This window comes from Simochromis diagramma, unplaced genomic scaffold, assembly GCF_900408965.1.
Source record: "Simochromis diagramma unplaced genomic scaffold, fSimDia1.1 OVJJ01000304.1, whole genome shotgun sequence".
NCBI lineage: Eukaryota > Metazoa > Chordata > Actinopteri > Cichliformes > Cichlidae > Simochromis > Simochromis diagramma.
This window is the reverse complement of record NW_024387030.1, coordinates 12,686,887-12,703,325: the sequence shown is the minus strand read 5'-3', so window position 1 is coordinate 12,703,325 and position 16,439 is coordinate 12,686,887. Positions and strand designations below refer to the sequence as shown.

At 39.1% G+C, this 16,439-nt stretch overlaps 1 long non-coding RNA gene across 1 annotated transcript; it reads right to left on the bottom strand.

The window, feature by feature from the left end:
* Window positions 1–292: 292 nt before the first annotated feature.
* LOC120740457 lies at window positions 293–15,538 on the bottom strand. Its single transcript, XR_005697379.1, has 4 exons — window positions 15,528–15,538; window positions 4,924–4,927; window positions 3,867–3,870; window positions 293–399 (listed from the first exon to the last, which is right to left on the bottom strand). It is a non-coding gene; the product is annotated as an uncharacterized LOC120740457 (long non-coding RNA).
* Window positions 15,539–16,439: the final 901 nt, after the last annotated feature.

Sequence of the window (16,439 nt, the reverse complement as noted above, 5' to 3'; positions counted from 1 at the left end):
ACTTCATTGAAAAGATGCTGACTTGTCTGCAAACACTTAGTCAAGCTGTAGTATAACCTGAAAAAGTGTGATGCAGACTGGAAACAGAGAATCAGAATAATAATAATGATGTGTTTACAATAATAATAATAATAATAAATTTTATTTATGAGCGCCTTTCAAGTCACCCAAGGACACTTTACAATAGGATAAAACACTTAATAAAACAATGGCAGTTGCTCCAAGACGGTAAAAACAGCAACCAAAAATATAACATATTGTGGAGGTATGTAATAACGACAGGAGAGGTCTCTGTGTCTCACTCCAACTTTATTAACTGACTCTCAGAACTTCACATATATTGAGCGCCAAAATCTCCACCCCAACACTTCCCTTCAACTTGGGTGTGAGTGGAGCCACCTGGTGGTCCGCCACAATATCAGACATTGAGTTGCCCCGCTTATCCATTCAACCTCCAACAACCACTCGGAAACTGGTTGGGTAACTGGTTTTTCCCTCACAATTGGTGTTGGTCACACAGATGGTCACTGACAGCTCTCTCAGCCTACGTGACTGCGACCTATATTGTCACAGTGAGTGTTGCATGTCCAAATTTGTGTGGTTACCAGTCACATGACTGCAGAACTTCAATAAGAAGTACTAAAACCCATCAGTGACTATTAATCCTGTGAAGTCAAAGGTCAGTCCAAATGTAATTTTAGGGTGTATGACTGCGCTTGTCTGATGGGAGGGGCTTAGCATAAGAGGGGAGGGCTGCAGGAAGTGCGCTACCTATTTTCTTCCTTTTCTAGACTTTTCCTACTGCCACTTTAACCCTCAACGTGTCATTTTAATTAGTGTATTTAAAACGTTCTCAACATGTTTTTCTGTTAGTTGTTGTTGGTATAATGCATCTAAAAATGGCACAAAAACAAAAAACTAAATTCAGAAGGCAAAACTAATGAAGATGACCTTTAAGTCGTTAAATTAATTGAGGATTTATTCATGCATGTGTTTCCCATTCACGTCCCTCATTTAATCTCATTAAAAGTTTACCGCAAGTTAGCCCCCTTCAAATTCATTAGTTCATAACTCGTTTAGTTAACAGACAGATGTATTGACAGATGTTGTCATGCAGCAGTGAAAACATTGTTTACCCCCACTGTCGGCAGGAAACAACTTGGTCTTGATGGCTAATCTAATAAAAGTGAAATGCGAAGCTGTCTGCATCTGTCAGGATGTGTTTTCCCCATCTTTACTGTGTGCGTGTGTGTGTGGGTGTTCAACAGTCTTATCGGGGTCCATCAGGAAGTATCTCTCCATTTTACCTCCCCCAGTCGCTGTAAACAACTCCCCTGATCCCACATATATAAAGCAAACTTATCTGCAGAAATCTGACACAACTGTGTAAAAAACAAAAAGTACCTAATATATCACTGATACATGATACAGAAAGAAGACAAATCGCTTCTTTCTTCTTTTTCTCTTTCTTTCAGTGCCTCATTGGTCCAGACATGTTGACAGAACAGTTAATGCTGAGCAGATCCCGCAGCTTGTCGGTGTAGGTTTGCAGAGGAACCACATGTAAGGCAATAAAGCTCATGTGATTAGTTTTGTGAACCTGAGCTCAAGGCCAGCTGATTGAAACCTTTTTAGGCTCATGAAAGTTTGTGTATGTGAGAGAGGAAAACAACTTTTACAAGGGACCTAGAACTTTTTGGTACAAGTCATGTTGTGAAATTGCTGTTGGTTTTCTGTCTGGAAATTTGTTCAATGCTTCATTTTGACATTAGAGGTAAAGAAGACTGGATATAATTTCCTTTCTTCTGGTAAACCATTAAAATTTGAAAATGTCTGACGCAATGCAGTGAGGAGATTCGCTCGCAAATGGAAAATTCCTGAGCAGACAGGAGGAACTAATACTGTAATGAAATATAATGAACGATCAAGGAAAAGCACTGAGTATGCAGAAGGATAATAAAACTCACCTGAACGTACCTCTAAATGAACAAAAAATAAGGAACTGAAACAAAGGTAGAAAGAAGAGCGGAGGAATTGGGGAAACTGTGGCAGCACACTGATGAGTCACAGAAAATGGGTTGCATCTAAAAGATGATGGGAGAGCACAGAGAAACAAAGGAAGATTGTTGAGTGCAGCCAGATCAGAGAAGAAAAATGAAGGGACTTCATCAATGTGGCAGAAAATATGTTGGGCCTTTTAAGTGCTTGTCAAAGAGCAAACAGCAAGGTGGTGACCCCAAAATGATGTGCATGAAAATCATGCAGAAACCAGACTTTTGAAAAACAAAAATGTCTGAACGTGCACTAAAATAACATTGAGGAGTTTTGTACTGCCAGAAAATGGACAACTTGGCCAAGACATCAGGGTAGTTTGACAGAGAGAGGACAGATTAAAAATACATAATATTAATCCAACAACTGAAGTTAACAAAATCTGCATTGCTTTCCTGCCAGGTGTCAAAGGAAAAGGTGACATAGCCTCCACCATATTTTACCCATGATGCACTGCAGTCACACAGGAACAGGTTCTCCAGGCAACCGTCAAACCAACACTGGTTCATCGAAATGCCAGAAGGAGAAGAGTGATCCGTCGAGTCCAGTAGCGGTGTGTTTTACACCACTTTGCATTGCACTTGGTGATGTAAGGCTTGGATGCAGCTGCTCGGCTATTCCATGAAGCTCTCTGTGCACTGTTCTTGAGCTAATCTGAAGGCCCAGTCGCTTCCACTTTGTTACAATACCACTAACAGCTGACTGTGGAATATTTAGCAGTGACTGCACTTGGACTTCATGACTGGACTTGTTGCACAGGTGGCATCCTATCATGATACCACACTGGAATTCACTGAGCTTCTTTTATAAATGTTTGCAGAAGGAGTTTGCCTCCTAGATTTTAGACACCTTTATGCATTTTTTAAAAACACCTGAATAGGTGATTTGGATGGGTGAGGGAATACTTTTGGCAATATTATGTACATTTGAATTGCTTGGATCAAACATTAAATGCTCTTCACCCTGCCAGCTCTACCCAGGCACCATAATTGAAACCAGGGAGTATTTTGCATAATTAGAACATGTCTGAAGAGGACATTCTTCTGTTGTGACAACAATGGGCCTGATTCTCCTGACATGGTTGAAAACATCTTAAAGCGCAGAGTACACTTTAAAGTGCCCAACAGGATGTGGAGAAAGACCAGATTAAATGAAATTGGGCAATCATAAGAAAGTACACAGCACACAGTTCGCTTTTCAAGTTAGCTGAATTTCCCATGGAAATGAGACCACAGCTCTCACCGCTGCTCCTGATGGATCATCCTCATCTGGCTCTAATATCCTATCCAAAACTTCATCCCGCATCACCCTCCTCTCTAAAATGAACACCGCACACAGCCTTCTGTTTGATTACAGGTCTTGTCTGCTCACCTGCATTAAGTACATCCAGACACGAAGACTAACCTCATTTTTTGTCCCCCCGCCCAGCCGGCTGGAGTTTGTGCAACGTGTTCAAACACAGCAATTTATCATGAAAATTTATTTTGGGTGCAGCTGGATAGAAATAGCAAAGCCCCAGATGTTTTGGAGCAAATAATCAGTTTTTGTAATTGTAATGAACTGGCCTTTTAAATAGCCCTTAGGGAGAAATTCCATGTTGTAATCGAGGGAGAAAATCTCTGTGAAGTCTAACGGCTGCGCAAAACAACAATATGTCATTATTATCACATTAGCCCAAAATCTGTCGTTTGTTTTGTTGATAAATTTCTTTTATTCGTTTATTATGGACTTCTTGATTTCGTAAAATTAGGAACATGTATAATGATAATTTCTTTAACAGTTAATGAGTCCAAAAAATGTGTTTTTATTGTTACCAGACTAACCATTCCAATCTTTTTGTTGTTTTAATGATTAGAGAGGGGATAATACATTATAAATACTCATGTGTAGAATAGAAATATTGCAAATAATGCAAATAATGACTCTAGTCCACACATTAGACTTTTATGTAAAGTTAAATGTAAAGGTTCTGAAAGCTGTGTTGAAGCTCAGGGCCCAATCTTAACATGGCCTCATTAAACACTTGCAGTGACTCCCTGAAAACTCCAGCCAGCAGGTCTTTAGCTCAGCACAAATACTGGGGTCAGACGTAAACCTCAGCTTTCCCTCATGGAGCGCTTAAGCTCTGTGTGTGGACATGAGTACTTTCAACAAAAATGCGCTTTTACAGGGTTAATGCACAATCCCTTCCATTACTTTAAATTCAGCTGCACGAGAAGTTTAAAAAAGTGCACGTTCCCAGTGCTGAACTATTCCTTTAAATAAGCGTTTCTTTGAGGGAAGCTGTGGATGAACCAGGCAGGCGGAAAGCGAGGGTGTGTTTCATTTATTTATGGTCAAATCCAGGACTGCGATCGGGTCTCTGCTGATGTTATATCTGGCTACGAGTCCTGCCACGCTGCTAATCACACTAACCACAGCTCCTTGAGGGTGTAGGTCGACATTTTTGACCTCAGCGGGGAATATTTTTTCAAGCCTTTCCAGAAGTCTGATTCGCAAAAGAAAAAAGGAGATACATAATACATAATAATTTTCTTCTGTGGATCGCATAACTCCACTGTTTGTGTTTTTGCAGAGGGAGCAGTTAGAGCATTTGAGGCTAGATTCCTATCTGCTGTGTTGCCAAATGTTAGTCTCAGCTCATGCCTCCTTCGCTATTAGATCTCACAGGAGGAGGTCTGGCCATAAACCTGGGCTACATAAAGTAATCCATCACTAAGCATGAAGGAGTGCATTATAAATCTCTTAGTATTACTATTTTCTGGACTTTTTAATTTAACAAGCATACACACAATTTTATGTGACCTATAGTTTGTATTTCAATTAGCTTTTAAAGTTCTTTCTGCACACATAAATCGTGAAATGTTATACTCGGCTGTTGTCGCTAACAGTTCACAATAATCACTACTCCTTCCTTTTCTACCTCTCACTTTGTAATCTTCCGCAGGCCTCGAGCAGAGCCGTCTACATCTGTTTGTCTTTTCAAAAATATAACCCTTTCCTCATCACAATATGAGCCACAATTAAAGCTGAAAAACGAAACAGTCACTCACTCAATTGGGAATGAGAACACCACAACCACCTGTTTAACATCAGTCGATTTTAAGTTTTATGTCATCGTTAAATTTGTTGGTCAATGAATTCTTCTTTGTTTGACAGTTTTGCAAGCAAATGTGATAAACATTACCAGAAAACCCCAGTTTCAGATCGGTTTTGGCCTTTTTTCCTCTCCTATCAGACACTTTTACTTATCAAAGCACGGCTGTTAATCAGTGAATGATATGGCTCTGTTTGGATTAGTCTGCTCTGACACTCATAGATCGGATATAACTGTGAATACCCAGAAAGAAAATAAACATATATTTTATTGCTTGTACCTGCTACATAATAATGTGCCGGATATTCAAAATTATCTCTGTAGCATTAACTTTTTATAAGGCAATTCAAATTTCAGGCCCGAGGGTGTTATTGGAGGATATTGAAAGCTACTTTCAGCTGCTCCCTTATTCACAAGGGGTCACCACAGTGAGTAGTTCTGTTCTGTTTTATTTGGCTGATGCTTTTTATGCTGGATGCCCTTTCCGATGCAATTCCAAATGGATTTGAGTCTCCTACTTTTGCTTGTTCAGCAAATGTGTAAACCACTACACTGGGAGGATATTACAACATTTACAATATATAATCATGCTTTGTCTGTTGACAGTGTGAATCAGTGTCAACCTTTTAAATTTAAAGCAGCCAAATTCATTAAACACAACAGAATTTAAACCAACAGAATTTGCAGCAAGTCAACAAGTTGCCATTACTTCTCTACACAATGTGTGAATTGGAGTGTAAGCTGTCCCTTTACATTTGATGTAATGCTCTTTCCGACAACAATGTCTCAACAATCAGGAAGGACCAGGAGAGTTTTCAGTTCCAACCTGGAAAACAGCTGAAAGGAAAATACAAAGTGTTTACAAAGGCCCCAGTCTGAGATCAAGCTCACACTTTATCTAGCCTCCCTGTGTATGCAGAGGACCAAGATCTTTACTAGAAGCGGATTAAAATATTAAGAGAAAATATTTTTATAGCCCAGTGATGGACTGGCAGCCTCTCAAAGGTGTACCCCGCCTCTTCCTTTGGCAGCTGGGATAGGCTTCAGAACCCCCAGCGACCCTGAACTGGATAAGCAGAAGAAAATGGATTTTGTTCCCAATAACACCAGCATGCAATTAATCTCCCAGTGACAAGCATGCCCACCTTTATAATTTAACAGTAATGTTAACTAAGTAACACTACCTAAGTAGCTAATGTAAGTGCAAGATGCTGTTCAGTGCATTTGGTGGTCAAACTGAATAAATTAAGTCAATCAATTAACTAACTGGTCTTATTGTAAAATATAAGATCAGTTACTCCAAGTAGAGCAACCCAACAATCACAAACAGTGGGAATGATGGCCAAATCCACTCGTCTCAACTGCCCAGGCTGCTGGCACCAGCAGCTGGCAGCAGTACACAAGGTCGCTTTGAATTGCCATCAAACTATGTTGGAAAACAAAAATCAGCCACCAGAGTTATCCGTCTAAACGGGAGAAACTAACTGATGTCAAACAAAAAGTGAGCCTTTAATACGGCTGATACAAAAACAGACAAACAAGGCAAGGCAAAAAAAGTGGATCTAAAACAGGGGAAACTATTACTGACTATGAAAGCGATGATTACGGCGAGAACACGAAACTGAATGGGAACATGCGAAAGTGTAACTGAAATAATCCAAACAAGAGCCTGACAGTAGGAAGCAGAAACGCCTTTACATAATCCGAGTCAACATAAAGCGAGACAACCCAACACTGAACAAAGGAAGACTGAGGACTTAAATACACAGGAGGGTAATGAGGGAAGTGGAAACACCCGGGGAGACACAGCTGACACAAATGAACATGATGCCACAGGGGGAAGTAAAACAAAACACACTGAACATGGAAACACTGGACTCTTCAAAATAAAACAGGAAAGACTCATAAACAGGAGACATTGGCGAAACAAAAACTAGAATAAAACTCAACTAAACCCTAACTACATAATAACACAAGAAATTAATATTATCACAAACTTAGCATAAGAAAATCAAGTTACTACTAGTAAAATGAGACAGTATCTGCAGCCCACTCAGGGAGCCGGGGAAGTCCAGATCCTGCAGGATGCCGTCACAAGGTTTGCTGTTTCTCCTAGTGTAGTCTCAGGACTAGGAAATGCCATTAGATGGAAAGTTATACAAGGAGCCATAGGAGGCTCCTGCTGTTTTGTGCAAGGAGGAACAACAGGAGGACTGCAAATAACCTCCACCAAGCTACTGACGTGTATGTTTATGACAAAACTGTCAAAAACACACTTCATGATAGTGGCATGAGGTCCTTTATCCTTTAGTGGGACATTTGCTCACAGCCCAGCACCAATGATCAGATGTTCACTTCATTGTTTGGAGCAGTTTATTTACCGATAGCTACCATGGAACGAAGAGCAGAAAAAGAAGAAGCAGAAGAAGATAAGGAAGAAATAATTTACAGTTTAGACTGAAGTGCTAAAGTCTAAAATGTGATTCAAGCAGGATTAATATTATTTTCTGAAAACCTCTGGCTCAGGCAAAAGAGAACATGAGCCACTGAAAGACACATCTGCAGAGCATCACTTTCAGAAAGTAATCTAGTCACATTATCTGGCAGCATTAGCGCCTAACTTGTTGTGTTAAATGAGATGATTACATAAAAGCCGACATTCATGAAGTTAGCTGAAGTGGGGTACAATTTCCTGTACTAGAGTTTGCTGTGCTTCATAATTATTTTGTATTAAAGTGTATATTGAATCAAATGTACCAACAAATGACTGATTTGCTTAGTGAACGGATGAGTGGAGCTTTCGAACCTTTGTGCTATTCAAACATGTCACACAGGCATGACAATGTGAATGTGAGCCAGCACGAACTATACTTGGCAGCGATGCCTAATGTCATCATTTTCACATGTGCTTTTGCAGTTGATATGTCAAAATCTTCTAGGACAAAAGGATTATTTTAATAGACAACATGTCCTGTTACCAAATGATCTCTTGATTAATCAAGAAAATAAACAACAAATGAATAAACAATGGAAATAATTGTTACCGGCAGTTTTGACTCGTGAAAGTGACGCAAATTCAGGCCTCTGATGCATCTGAGCTCAAAGATACGCTGTAATTTGTAATCTTGTTAGATCGAATGACAAGAAGAAAAATCCTGACACATCTGGTGTGCGGGAAAAAAAGTTCGACTATGGCTTCATATTTTATTGCATGATGACAGGGCTGTCTTTAATCACTTTTATTTTCAAGTCTTAGGTGACAGTCCAAGACATTCCTTGCATTAAGGACACTTTTTCAACCACATGTGATCTAGAAGTCCAAAAACTGAGTAGCTTAACTGAAAAGCTGCATAAATGATTTATTACAGATCATGCAAAACAGGAACATTTTCTTTTTCTCTGTGATAATGTCAAGAGTCTCTTGACTTATCTGAAACATATGATTACAGCAACAACTTCATCCCCATTAAATCCCTAACAGTTTGAAGTAAAGGCTTCAAATTTCAGGTACCATAAAAGACATAAAATGATGTTCTTTCCATTTCCAGTGCTCACTAATGGCAGGGGATACAGCTGGGAGAGAAACTCGAGCTTCACAGTTGTCATCCAGTTGATTAAGCAGAGTTTCTGTGTCTAACTGATCTGAGGGGCCCGGGCAGGGCCATGCTGACTTCAGCTAGAGTCCAAACCAGCAGCTTCACTGATCTCAGGCCAAGCTTTACTTCAAGCTGTGGCCCAATTTAACACAGCATGCTTCGCATATAGCAGACAGACGACAGTGAGATAATGAAGGAGCTAAGAAATAATGAGAGATAGAGGTGACGCAGACACACTGACGAGTGCAGTGTAACTTGAGTGTGTTGTTAATACTAAGTATGAGAGTCTCCTCTGTAATGGACGAGCAGTTTCTGTCATTTACCTTAGAAATTTCTCAGCATAAACCAATGGATATTCAATCCCAACTGTAATGATGGTCATGGCTAAAGCAGCAGAAAAACAGCAAGTTTAATCTCTTTATAGGACACTTTTAATTATTTTAAATTTGTTTCAGTATCATCTGTAAAAGGTGGGATTGTGGGGCACACTTTTACAAATAAAGCAGGTAAGAAAGGTTAAGACTTTTAGACTTTTCTACTGCGATTAACGTTTGGTTTTCATCACATTCTTATCAAATCTTTCCAAACCATGACCACAAGAGATTCTGGTTCAGGTTGGGGTTTTTTTGTTGTTGTTGTTGTTGTTTTCAGTAAAATACATCAAAAGTCATTTTTAAAACGTGGGATGTGGGACAGAGTGCATCACTGCTTTGCTTTACTTGCAAACTTTTTTTTTTTGTCATTAAAATAAAATATAGAAATTTACCCACTGGGTATTTTTTCTTTTTCTTAGTTCCTCCCGAGACACCTCCTGTTTACCAGACTCAAAAATGGATGGTGCATTTCATGGTCAGGAGGACCCCCATTGCTATTCAGAGCTAGCATCTGGTGTAATTGCCATAATTAAAAACGGGTCAAATAAGCCTGCTGACTTGTTAGTGCCACTGCAATTTGCAACAAACAACTCCATTATAGGATCGATTGGAAGCCATGCAGGAGCGTCACAGCTTCTCTGGGGTTCCTTTTAACCACACCAGCGGGGCTCTGGCTGTGCAACACGAGGCAAAAATCTTTTCTACTTCGGAGAGGGGAAACTTTAATGCATACAAACTTATCAAAAGAATAAAGGATCTGTGTTATGAAAGATTAGTGTAAAACAAGCTATGTGGCATGTAGGATGGTTGTAAATAAAGATAAGTCATAGTGTAACTGCAACCTTACATTTGTCAGATGCAGTTTGTACTAAAACCCAAATTCCAAAAAAAGCTGGGATGCTGTGTAAAATTTGCATAAAATGTTTAAAATATAAAAAAAATTGTTTTCATTTCATGATCTATCAAACATTTTCATTTGGTGAAAGGTTTGGAATGCAGACATGGCCAGGTCAGTACACAGTCTCTTCTGCTGTTGTAATGGGTCCAGCATGTGGTTTCGTATTGTCTTGCTGAAATGTGGAAGGCCTTCCCTGCATAGTCTGGCTGGAAGCATATGTTGGTCTAAAATCTGTATATACCTCTTCAGCACTGATGGTATGGGGGTGCATTAGTGCCAGTTTCATAGGCACTAATGCACCCCCATACCATGAGACATGCTGGCTTTTTAAACTGATCTTTAACCCTTTAGAGCCGATCGGAGCGGGCACGCTCTATTTTGCGTAACTATTTTTAAATCCCGGTAGCACTGCAACCACGTAAGCTAGCGCAAAAATTTTTTTTGCATATGAAACCGGAGGAGTTGTACTTACATCTTATGCCATCAGCTTGTCCTAGGTCACGGTTTCCTTCCACACAAAGCTTTGCAAAAACTGCATAAAAAGCGCTTGCAGGAACAAAAACATAATATTCCAGAAACACGCTTTGCCGATCCGATCAGCTGTTCATAACACTTCCTACGTTGGAATAGACGTCAGCGCGAACTTTTGCATTTCCGCCATTACCTGCCCAAAACCGGAAGTGACGTCATTTTTGCGGAAATGTAGTTTTTTTTTACCATCAGGGCCTCAGGGCCTATACTGGTCTTTTTAAAAGTTATCTTTGACTTTATGACTTTCTGTGTCGTTTCTGGGATGCTTAGGACTCATATTGCACTGCTGGAAATAGTTTATTTTGATGCATATGCTGCTTTTTTGCAAATTTGCAGTATAATATTTATTTTCGTTTTTCCTGCAGTGTATAAAAATCGGTGTATTTCAAAAATAAAACTATGAAGACACTCAAAATAAATTTCCTGTGGTGGGAAACTATTTTGTGCAACTTTTTTGTATTTACAGTTTTGAGGGATAAGCCTCTTAAATTTCTCTAACTACAAATATATGTTAAAAAAGCAAAAACGATTTTCAATTTTTTTGTAGTTTATTGCACTTTTTTGCAATTTATGTAATTACTATGCACTTAATGAATACATATTATTAAAATCTGGGCTATAATGGTTGTATTGATGTATAGCAACTTGAAATGCTCCCAAAAATGGCTCCACAGCATGTAAAAATATAATATAAGCTCTGGCGGACTTGGTTCTATGGTAGGTCTTAAAGGGTTAATGCAGGATCCATATTTTTGAAAAACAGTTACAAATTTCAGATCATTGACCACAGAACAGTTTCCCACTTTTCTCACATTGACATGTGGTTTCTTCTTTGCTTCATAGAGCTTTAACATGCTTTACAGTTATGGCTGTTTTCATAGATAGCAAAAGTCTGAAGATCTGCATGACTGTTTAATGCATTGCTTCTTCAGAAATTTTCTCTGTTGATGTTATTCACTGCAGATGACGTGATATTTAAAGTCTTCAAGTTTTTGTTGAGAAACAACATTCTGAAACTCTCTATGATGCTCTTTTCATACCCACTCACGTTTCTGTTGCCATTTAACGTAATTTGTTGCAAAGGGTTCCTCCAAGTGTTTCTTTTTAGTAACACTTACTTTGCCATCCTTTTTATGCCCCCGTCCCAACATTTTTGAGACTTGTTGCGTTCGTAAGATTCAAAATGAGCTGATATTTTTTATTAAATTGTAAATGTCTCAGTTTAAACATTTGTTTTCCATGTAATGACTTGTTATGATTTGGTGCAAATCAAAAGACTCAAGACGCAAAAGAACATAAGAATTCATGAATCAGCCATCACCATCAGTGTTACAACGTAATCTTGATTATCCACAGCTTTAACAAAAAGGTACAGAAAAGGTGACTGTGACCTTATTTCACATTTCACTGAGTACTGAACTACAGACAGTGATCTTGGTTAGTCAATTTTCAAACAGCGGTGCCACTTACATAATGTACGCAAGCTAACCACATGCTTCTTGTCTCCAATTTCTTCTTTTATCAGTGTCATCTTCTGGCAGACACGAGAGTACATATGATGAATTTGAAACACATTATTACATTACAGATTATTCAGATTTTTTTTGTATTGAGGGTAATTCATTCATTTAGGTAATTCGTTAATGAAGAAGCAGCAGAGGAGCGGGCATACTGTATGAGCATGCTGCCTATTGAACACACTGAATAATTCTCTCTCCGACTGGCAGCAAAGGCTAGTGTAAAAACATAAAAAATCTGGTTACTGACAATGTCTACTTGTCATGAGAAAGACTGGTTGGACTGAGCCATGCCTCAATTACAATAACTTTCATAAAACCTTAGAAGAAGAATTATAATGATGCGCAGGCTCCAAAAACATTTCTAAAGACCCAAGTGTTTATTACTCCATGATAAGATAAATTTGTCTCCCTTCAAGAGGACCGTGTGAAACACAAACAAAGGTGAAAGAAATCCTAAGATAAAAACACAGTTTGCAAAGTACCAGCTGGACCTTCCACAGTACTAGTGGGACAATTGTCATGGCCCCTGGTGTTCCGGTTCTTCGGTGACAGCTCACCTTTTCTATTTATTCCCTGCTCTTCTTGCTCCATCTTTCTCTACTTCTCTTCCTCGGTGAGCATGTGCGCGTTGTGCTCCGTATTTCCAGAGGCGAGGCTATTCCTGGTTTCCGCACACACGCACTGATTACTCACCCACTGCAATAAGAAGCCGGTCCTTCCGCTCATTCATTGCCAAATCGTTCCACCATTTACGTGATATTACTATTCAGGCTCCCTAGTGTTTTGACTCACAGTTAACTCCCTGTGCCCTGTTCCTCATACCTACCTGTGGACCTATGCTCTCCTCCTCTGTGCAGACTCTGCTCATGTGCCAGTATCAAATCTGTAACACTCTGGTAGGTAATTCAGGAAATTACCTCGCTGCCCTCTGGCTCTCCACTCCGAACCTCTTGCTTCCCCCACTTCCCCTTCTTTGCCGACTTTTTTAGGTCTGTGACAAAATATTGTGTTTGTAGGAAAACAAGAAACTATTAGCAAACACTGAATTGTCTTTGAAACAATAAAGATTGATGGAGGGGGGGGGGGGGATCAAACTGCTTTGCTACCCCAGGGCCTGAACGCCTTGCAGTGTGCGGGATAAATGAAGTTTCCCCTCCCTGCAGTGTGTGTCATTACTCAGAGTGTTAGATAGATACGAACACAACTATTTGTGTCCTGACTTAGATGAAGATGAGACCACAATTCATGAGTAATCAGTTATTGCAAAAAACTCTAAAACCTATTCCTGTAATTGAATGTATCCCCACACCACAAATAATAATAATAATAAAAAATCTCTACATGCGGCTTTACTATCCTCCGATCCTTGACTAGGATGAGCAATGACTTCTATAAACGGGCTTAATGGATAAACATAAAACTTGACTGGCCGGGGGAGGATAGCCACCGGAAGGGAATATGTCCACGATGACAAAATGTGGAGGTGATAAAAAGCAATAATATCCATATGTTTAGAGAAGAGCTGTGTGTTTATCATCAGTGTCGTAATGCATCACAAAACGGCCACTAACATTTTCAACATAAAATGTGTGCCGTACGGAGCCCCGCAGGGGACATGGGAGAAAAAAAAATTAAGACGCAAAAGTCCCACTTAATTTTTTTTTCTCCCATGTCCCCTGCGAGGCTCCGTAGTGCCGCATTAATATGCCAACCAAAAGATAATAAAAATCACTAGAAAAGAAACAAAAAAAAAAAATCATAGTAATAATAATTCGGGGGCTATGTGATCCTAATGTCTCAAGGAAGGGAACAAATAGGATTTATTAGCAGTCCTAAAAGTGGAGACAAAAAATGTGACTTAATGACTGAAAACAAAGTGAAAGGGAAAAAAATCTGCTTACAATTAGGCCACTGTTGTTAAAATTAACAGGGAATTTATATGCGTGCAACATCAACAACAGAGCCGGCTGTGATAGACTGCTGATTACTGGAAATCTGAAATGAATCTATAATTAACTCATTTTTTATTCTTGCCTCTTTTTAGTCTTCCTACACAGCTGTTTGTCTTTCTTGGAATAGCTTTTTTTTTTTGTTTTTATAAATTCTCTTGAGGACAGTGAATGAGTGTTTGAGGAAAAACTGTAACCAGCGAGAAACAGCTATCCAAAGTCATCCACATCTTCTTATCGCTGTCATATATCCTACTTTTAACCATTTGTGTTGAATCTGATTTTTTTCTAGCCAATGAACAGAGACATGAGGTGGGATGTGGATGATAATGGTGGAAATGAAACCATGAATGAGTGAGCTTTTCTCTTCTCTTCACTTCACAAACTTCTCACTTGTCACGATTTGGCTTTTGGACAGAGAAGCAGCAAAAAATCTCATTTAAGTGATCAAAGGCGTTGCTGATGCTGCTACTGCTAATTCTCCTGAGTCAACACTATCCCTACAGTGTGTGTGTGTGTGTGTGCATACTGCAGCATTCAATGCAAACCTGAGTTTGGCCCAAAATGTGATCATATTCTCTATTATGTAGATTTTGACATCAACAGAGTAGCCATTCATATTTGGTATTGTATTTTTTTCTCATGCTATAGTGGCTTATCTTGTTTGGGGATTAAGGAAGATACTTATATAAAATGCATCCTTATGAAGTTATCCTTTGTTTTATTGTCTTTGAAGTCTGGAAAGTTTGGCATGTTTCCTTTTTATGAGGGTAAAGTGTAGTCAGAGGGTAGAATGAAAATGGAAATAAGTGCAGAAAGTATGGCGTACAAGCTTCCTGTGCAATCTATGTGCAATTTATCAAAGAGTAACATTTTTGTCAAATACTGTACAAATGCTCAGAGCACAAGCACAGATTAAAAAAGAGGTTCAATTCTTAGACTTTAATTATCTGGAGTGATGCCTCCTTTCTTTATATTTTATATAAATATAAAGAAAGGCTAATAACTATTAGCCAAAAGCGGTGGCACACCATGATATATTGTGCCGTTGTGTGGAGTATCTGTTTAAGGAAAGGTCAGGAAACTGGACAAGTAGCAGATGACCAGAAAATAAAAGTTGTGTACTTAAGAAATTGGGGGGAAAATACTGAAAAGTCCTGAAAGAGGACTGAGCGATGCATCTGGGGCTACAGTTAATCCATCTACTGTTTGCCAAACCCTCATCACAGAAGGTCTGAGAGGAAGGTTGGCTCTCAAGGAATTATTCTTAATGAAGGGAAACGGGGAGAAAGGCTGAGATATGCAAAATTACACAAGAACTGGACTGAAAATCAGTCAATCTCGTGGAGAGATGAATCCAAAAGTGTTAGTTCAAATCATTGTCAGCGTGTACAGGGGAGGTCAGGAGAGAGATCGGATCTGGAAAACATCTGATTGGCAAGAGCTTCATTTTTCAGCATGACAACAATCCCAAACACACTTGCAATACAGTAAAAGCATACCTGGACACAAAAGCACACGATGGCCTCCCCGGAGCCCTGATCTCAAGATTAAGCTTTTTGGGAACATCCTTACGGAGAACAGTACAAAAGGCAGCATCCAAAGAACACTTTCTTCTCCTTCAAGAACATACAGAACTATTCCTGAAGGCTTAAAGAAATTAACTTGCCAAAGAGAGATCAGGCTGGGTTTCAAAAATAATGATCATACCAAATACTGACTTTAGAACTGTACAAAATCTGTTTGTCTTTGTCTTTATTGTATTTCCTCACATACTTCCTTTGCACACTTCATTTACTTACAGAACCTTTTTTTTCTACCTTTTTCTAGCAAAATACACTGCCATCTTACAATTATATCAAAGTGGAAAATAGCAATAAGGAACAAACAATTTTTGTACTAGACTACAAACATACCCATTTCTTCTTTAACTTCATTAACACCTTAGCTTCCAAGTATTAAAAGGCCTCAAGTGGCCATTAAAGGAACTGCAATTTTTGGCACCCTGGCGATTTGTTGCCACAGCAGATGCTGGAGGTCGAGTGGGCTGGTTTAAAAAGGAAAAGAGAATATTTCTTTCCTTTAGTATGTAAATAATAACACATCACAAAAAGGGTTTTTATTTGGTCATATGGGATTTGTTTCCCTCCATTGATACTGGAATAATTAATCCCTCACAAAAACTGACCGATGAACCATGTCACGCAGGACAGATGTGTGTTAGCTTTTTAATTTCTTTTGTTTTGAGCGATCAGCTAAACTTTTGCAGTTGATGTGGTCTTTGATGCTTTCACCAAAGATGTTGGGAATATAAAGCATAATGGTATAAATACTGTTTTTTAGATTTTGTTCTCGTTCGTGATGTTTTGTGTATAACACGCATATGTTAAAACTTACACGACTGATTTGAGGAAGCATCCGC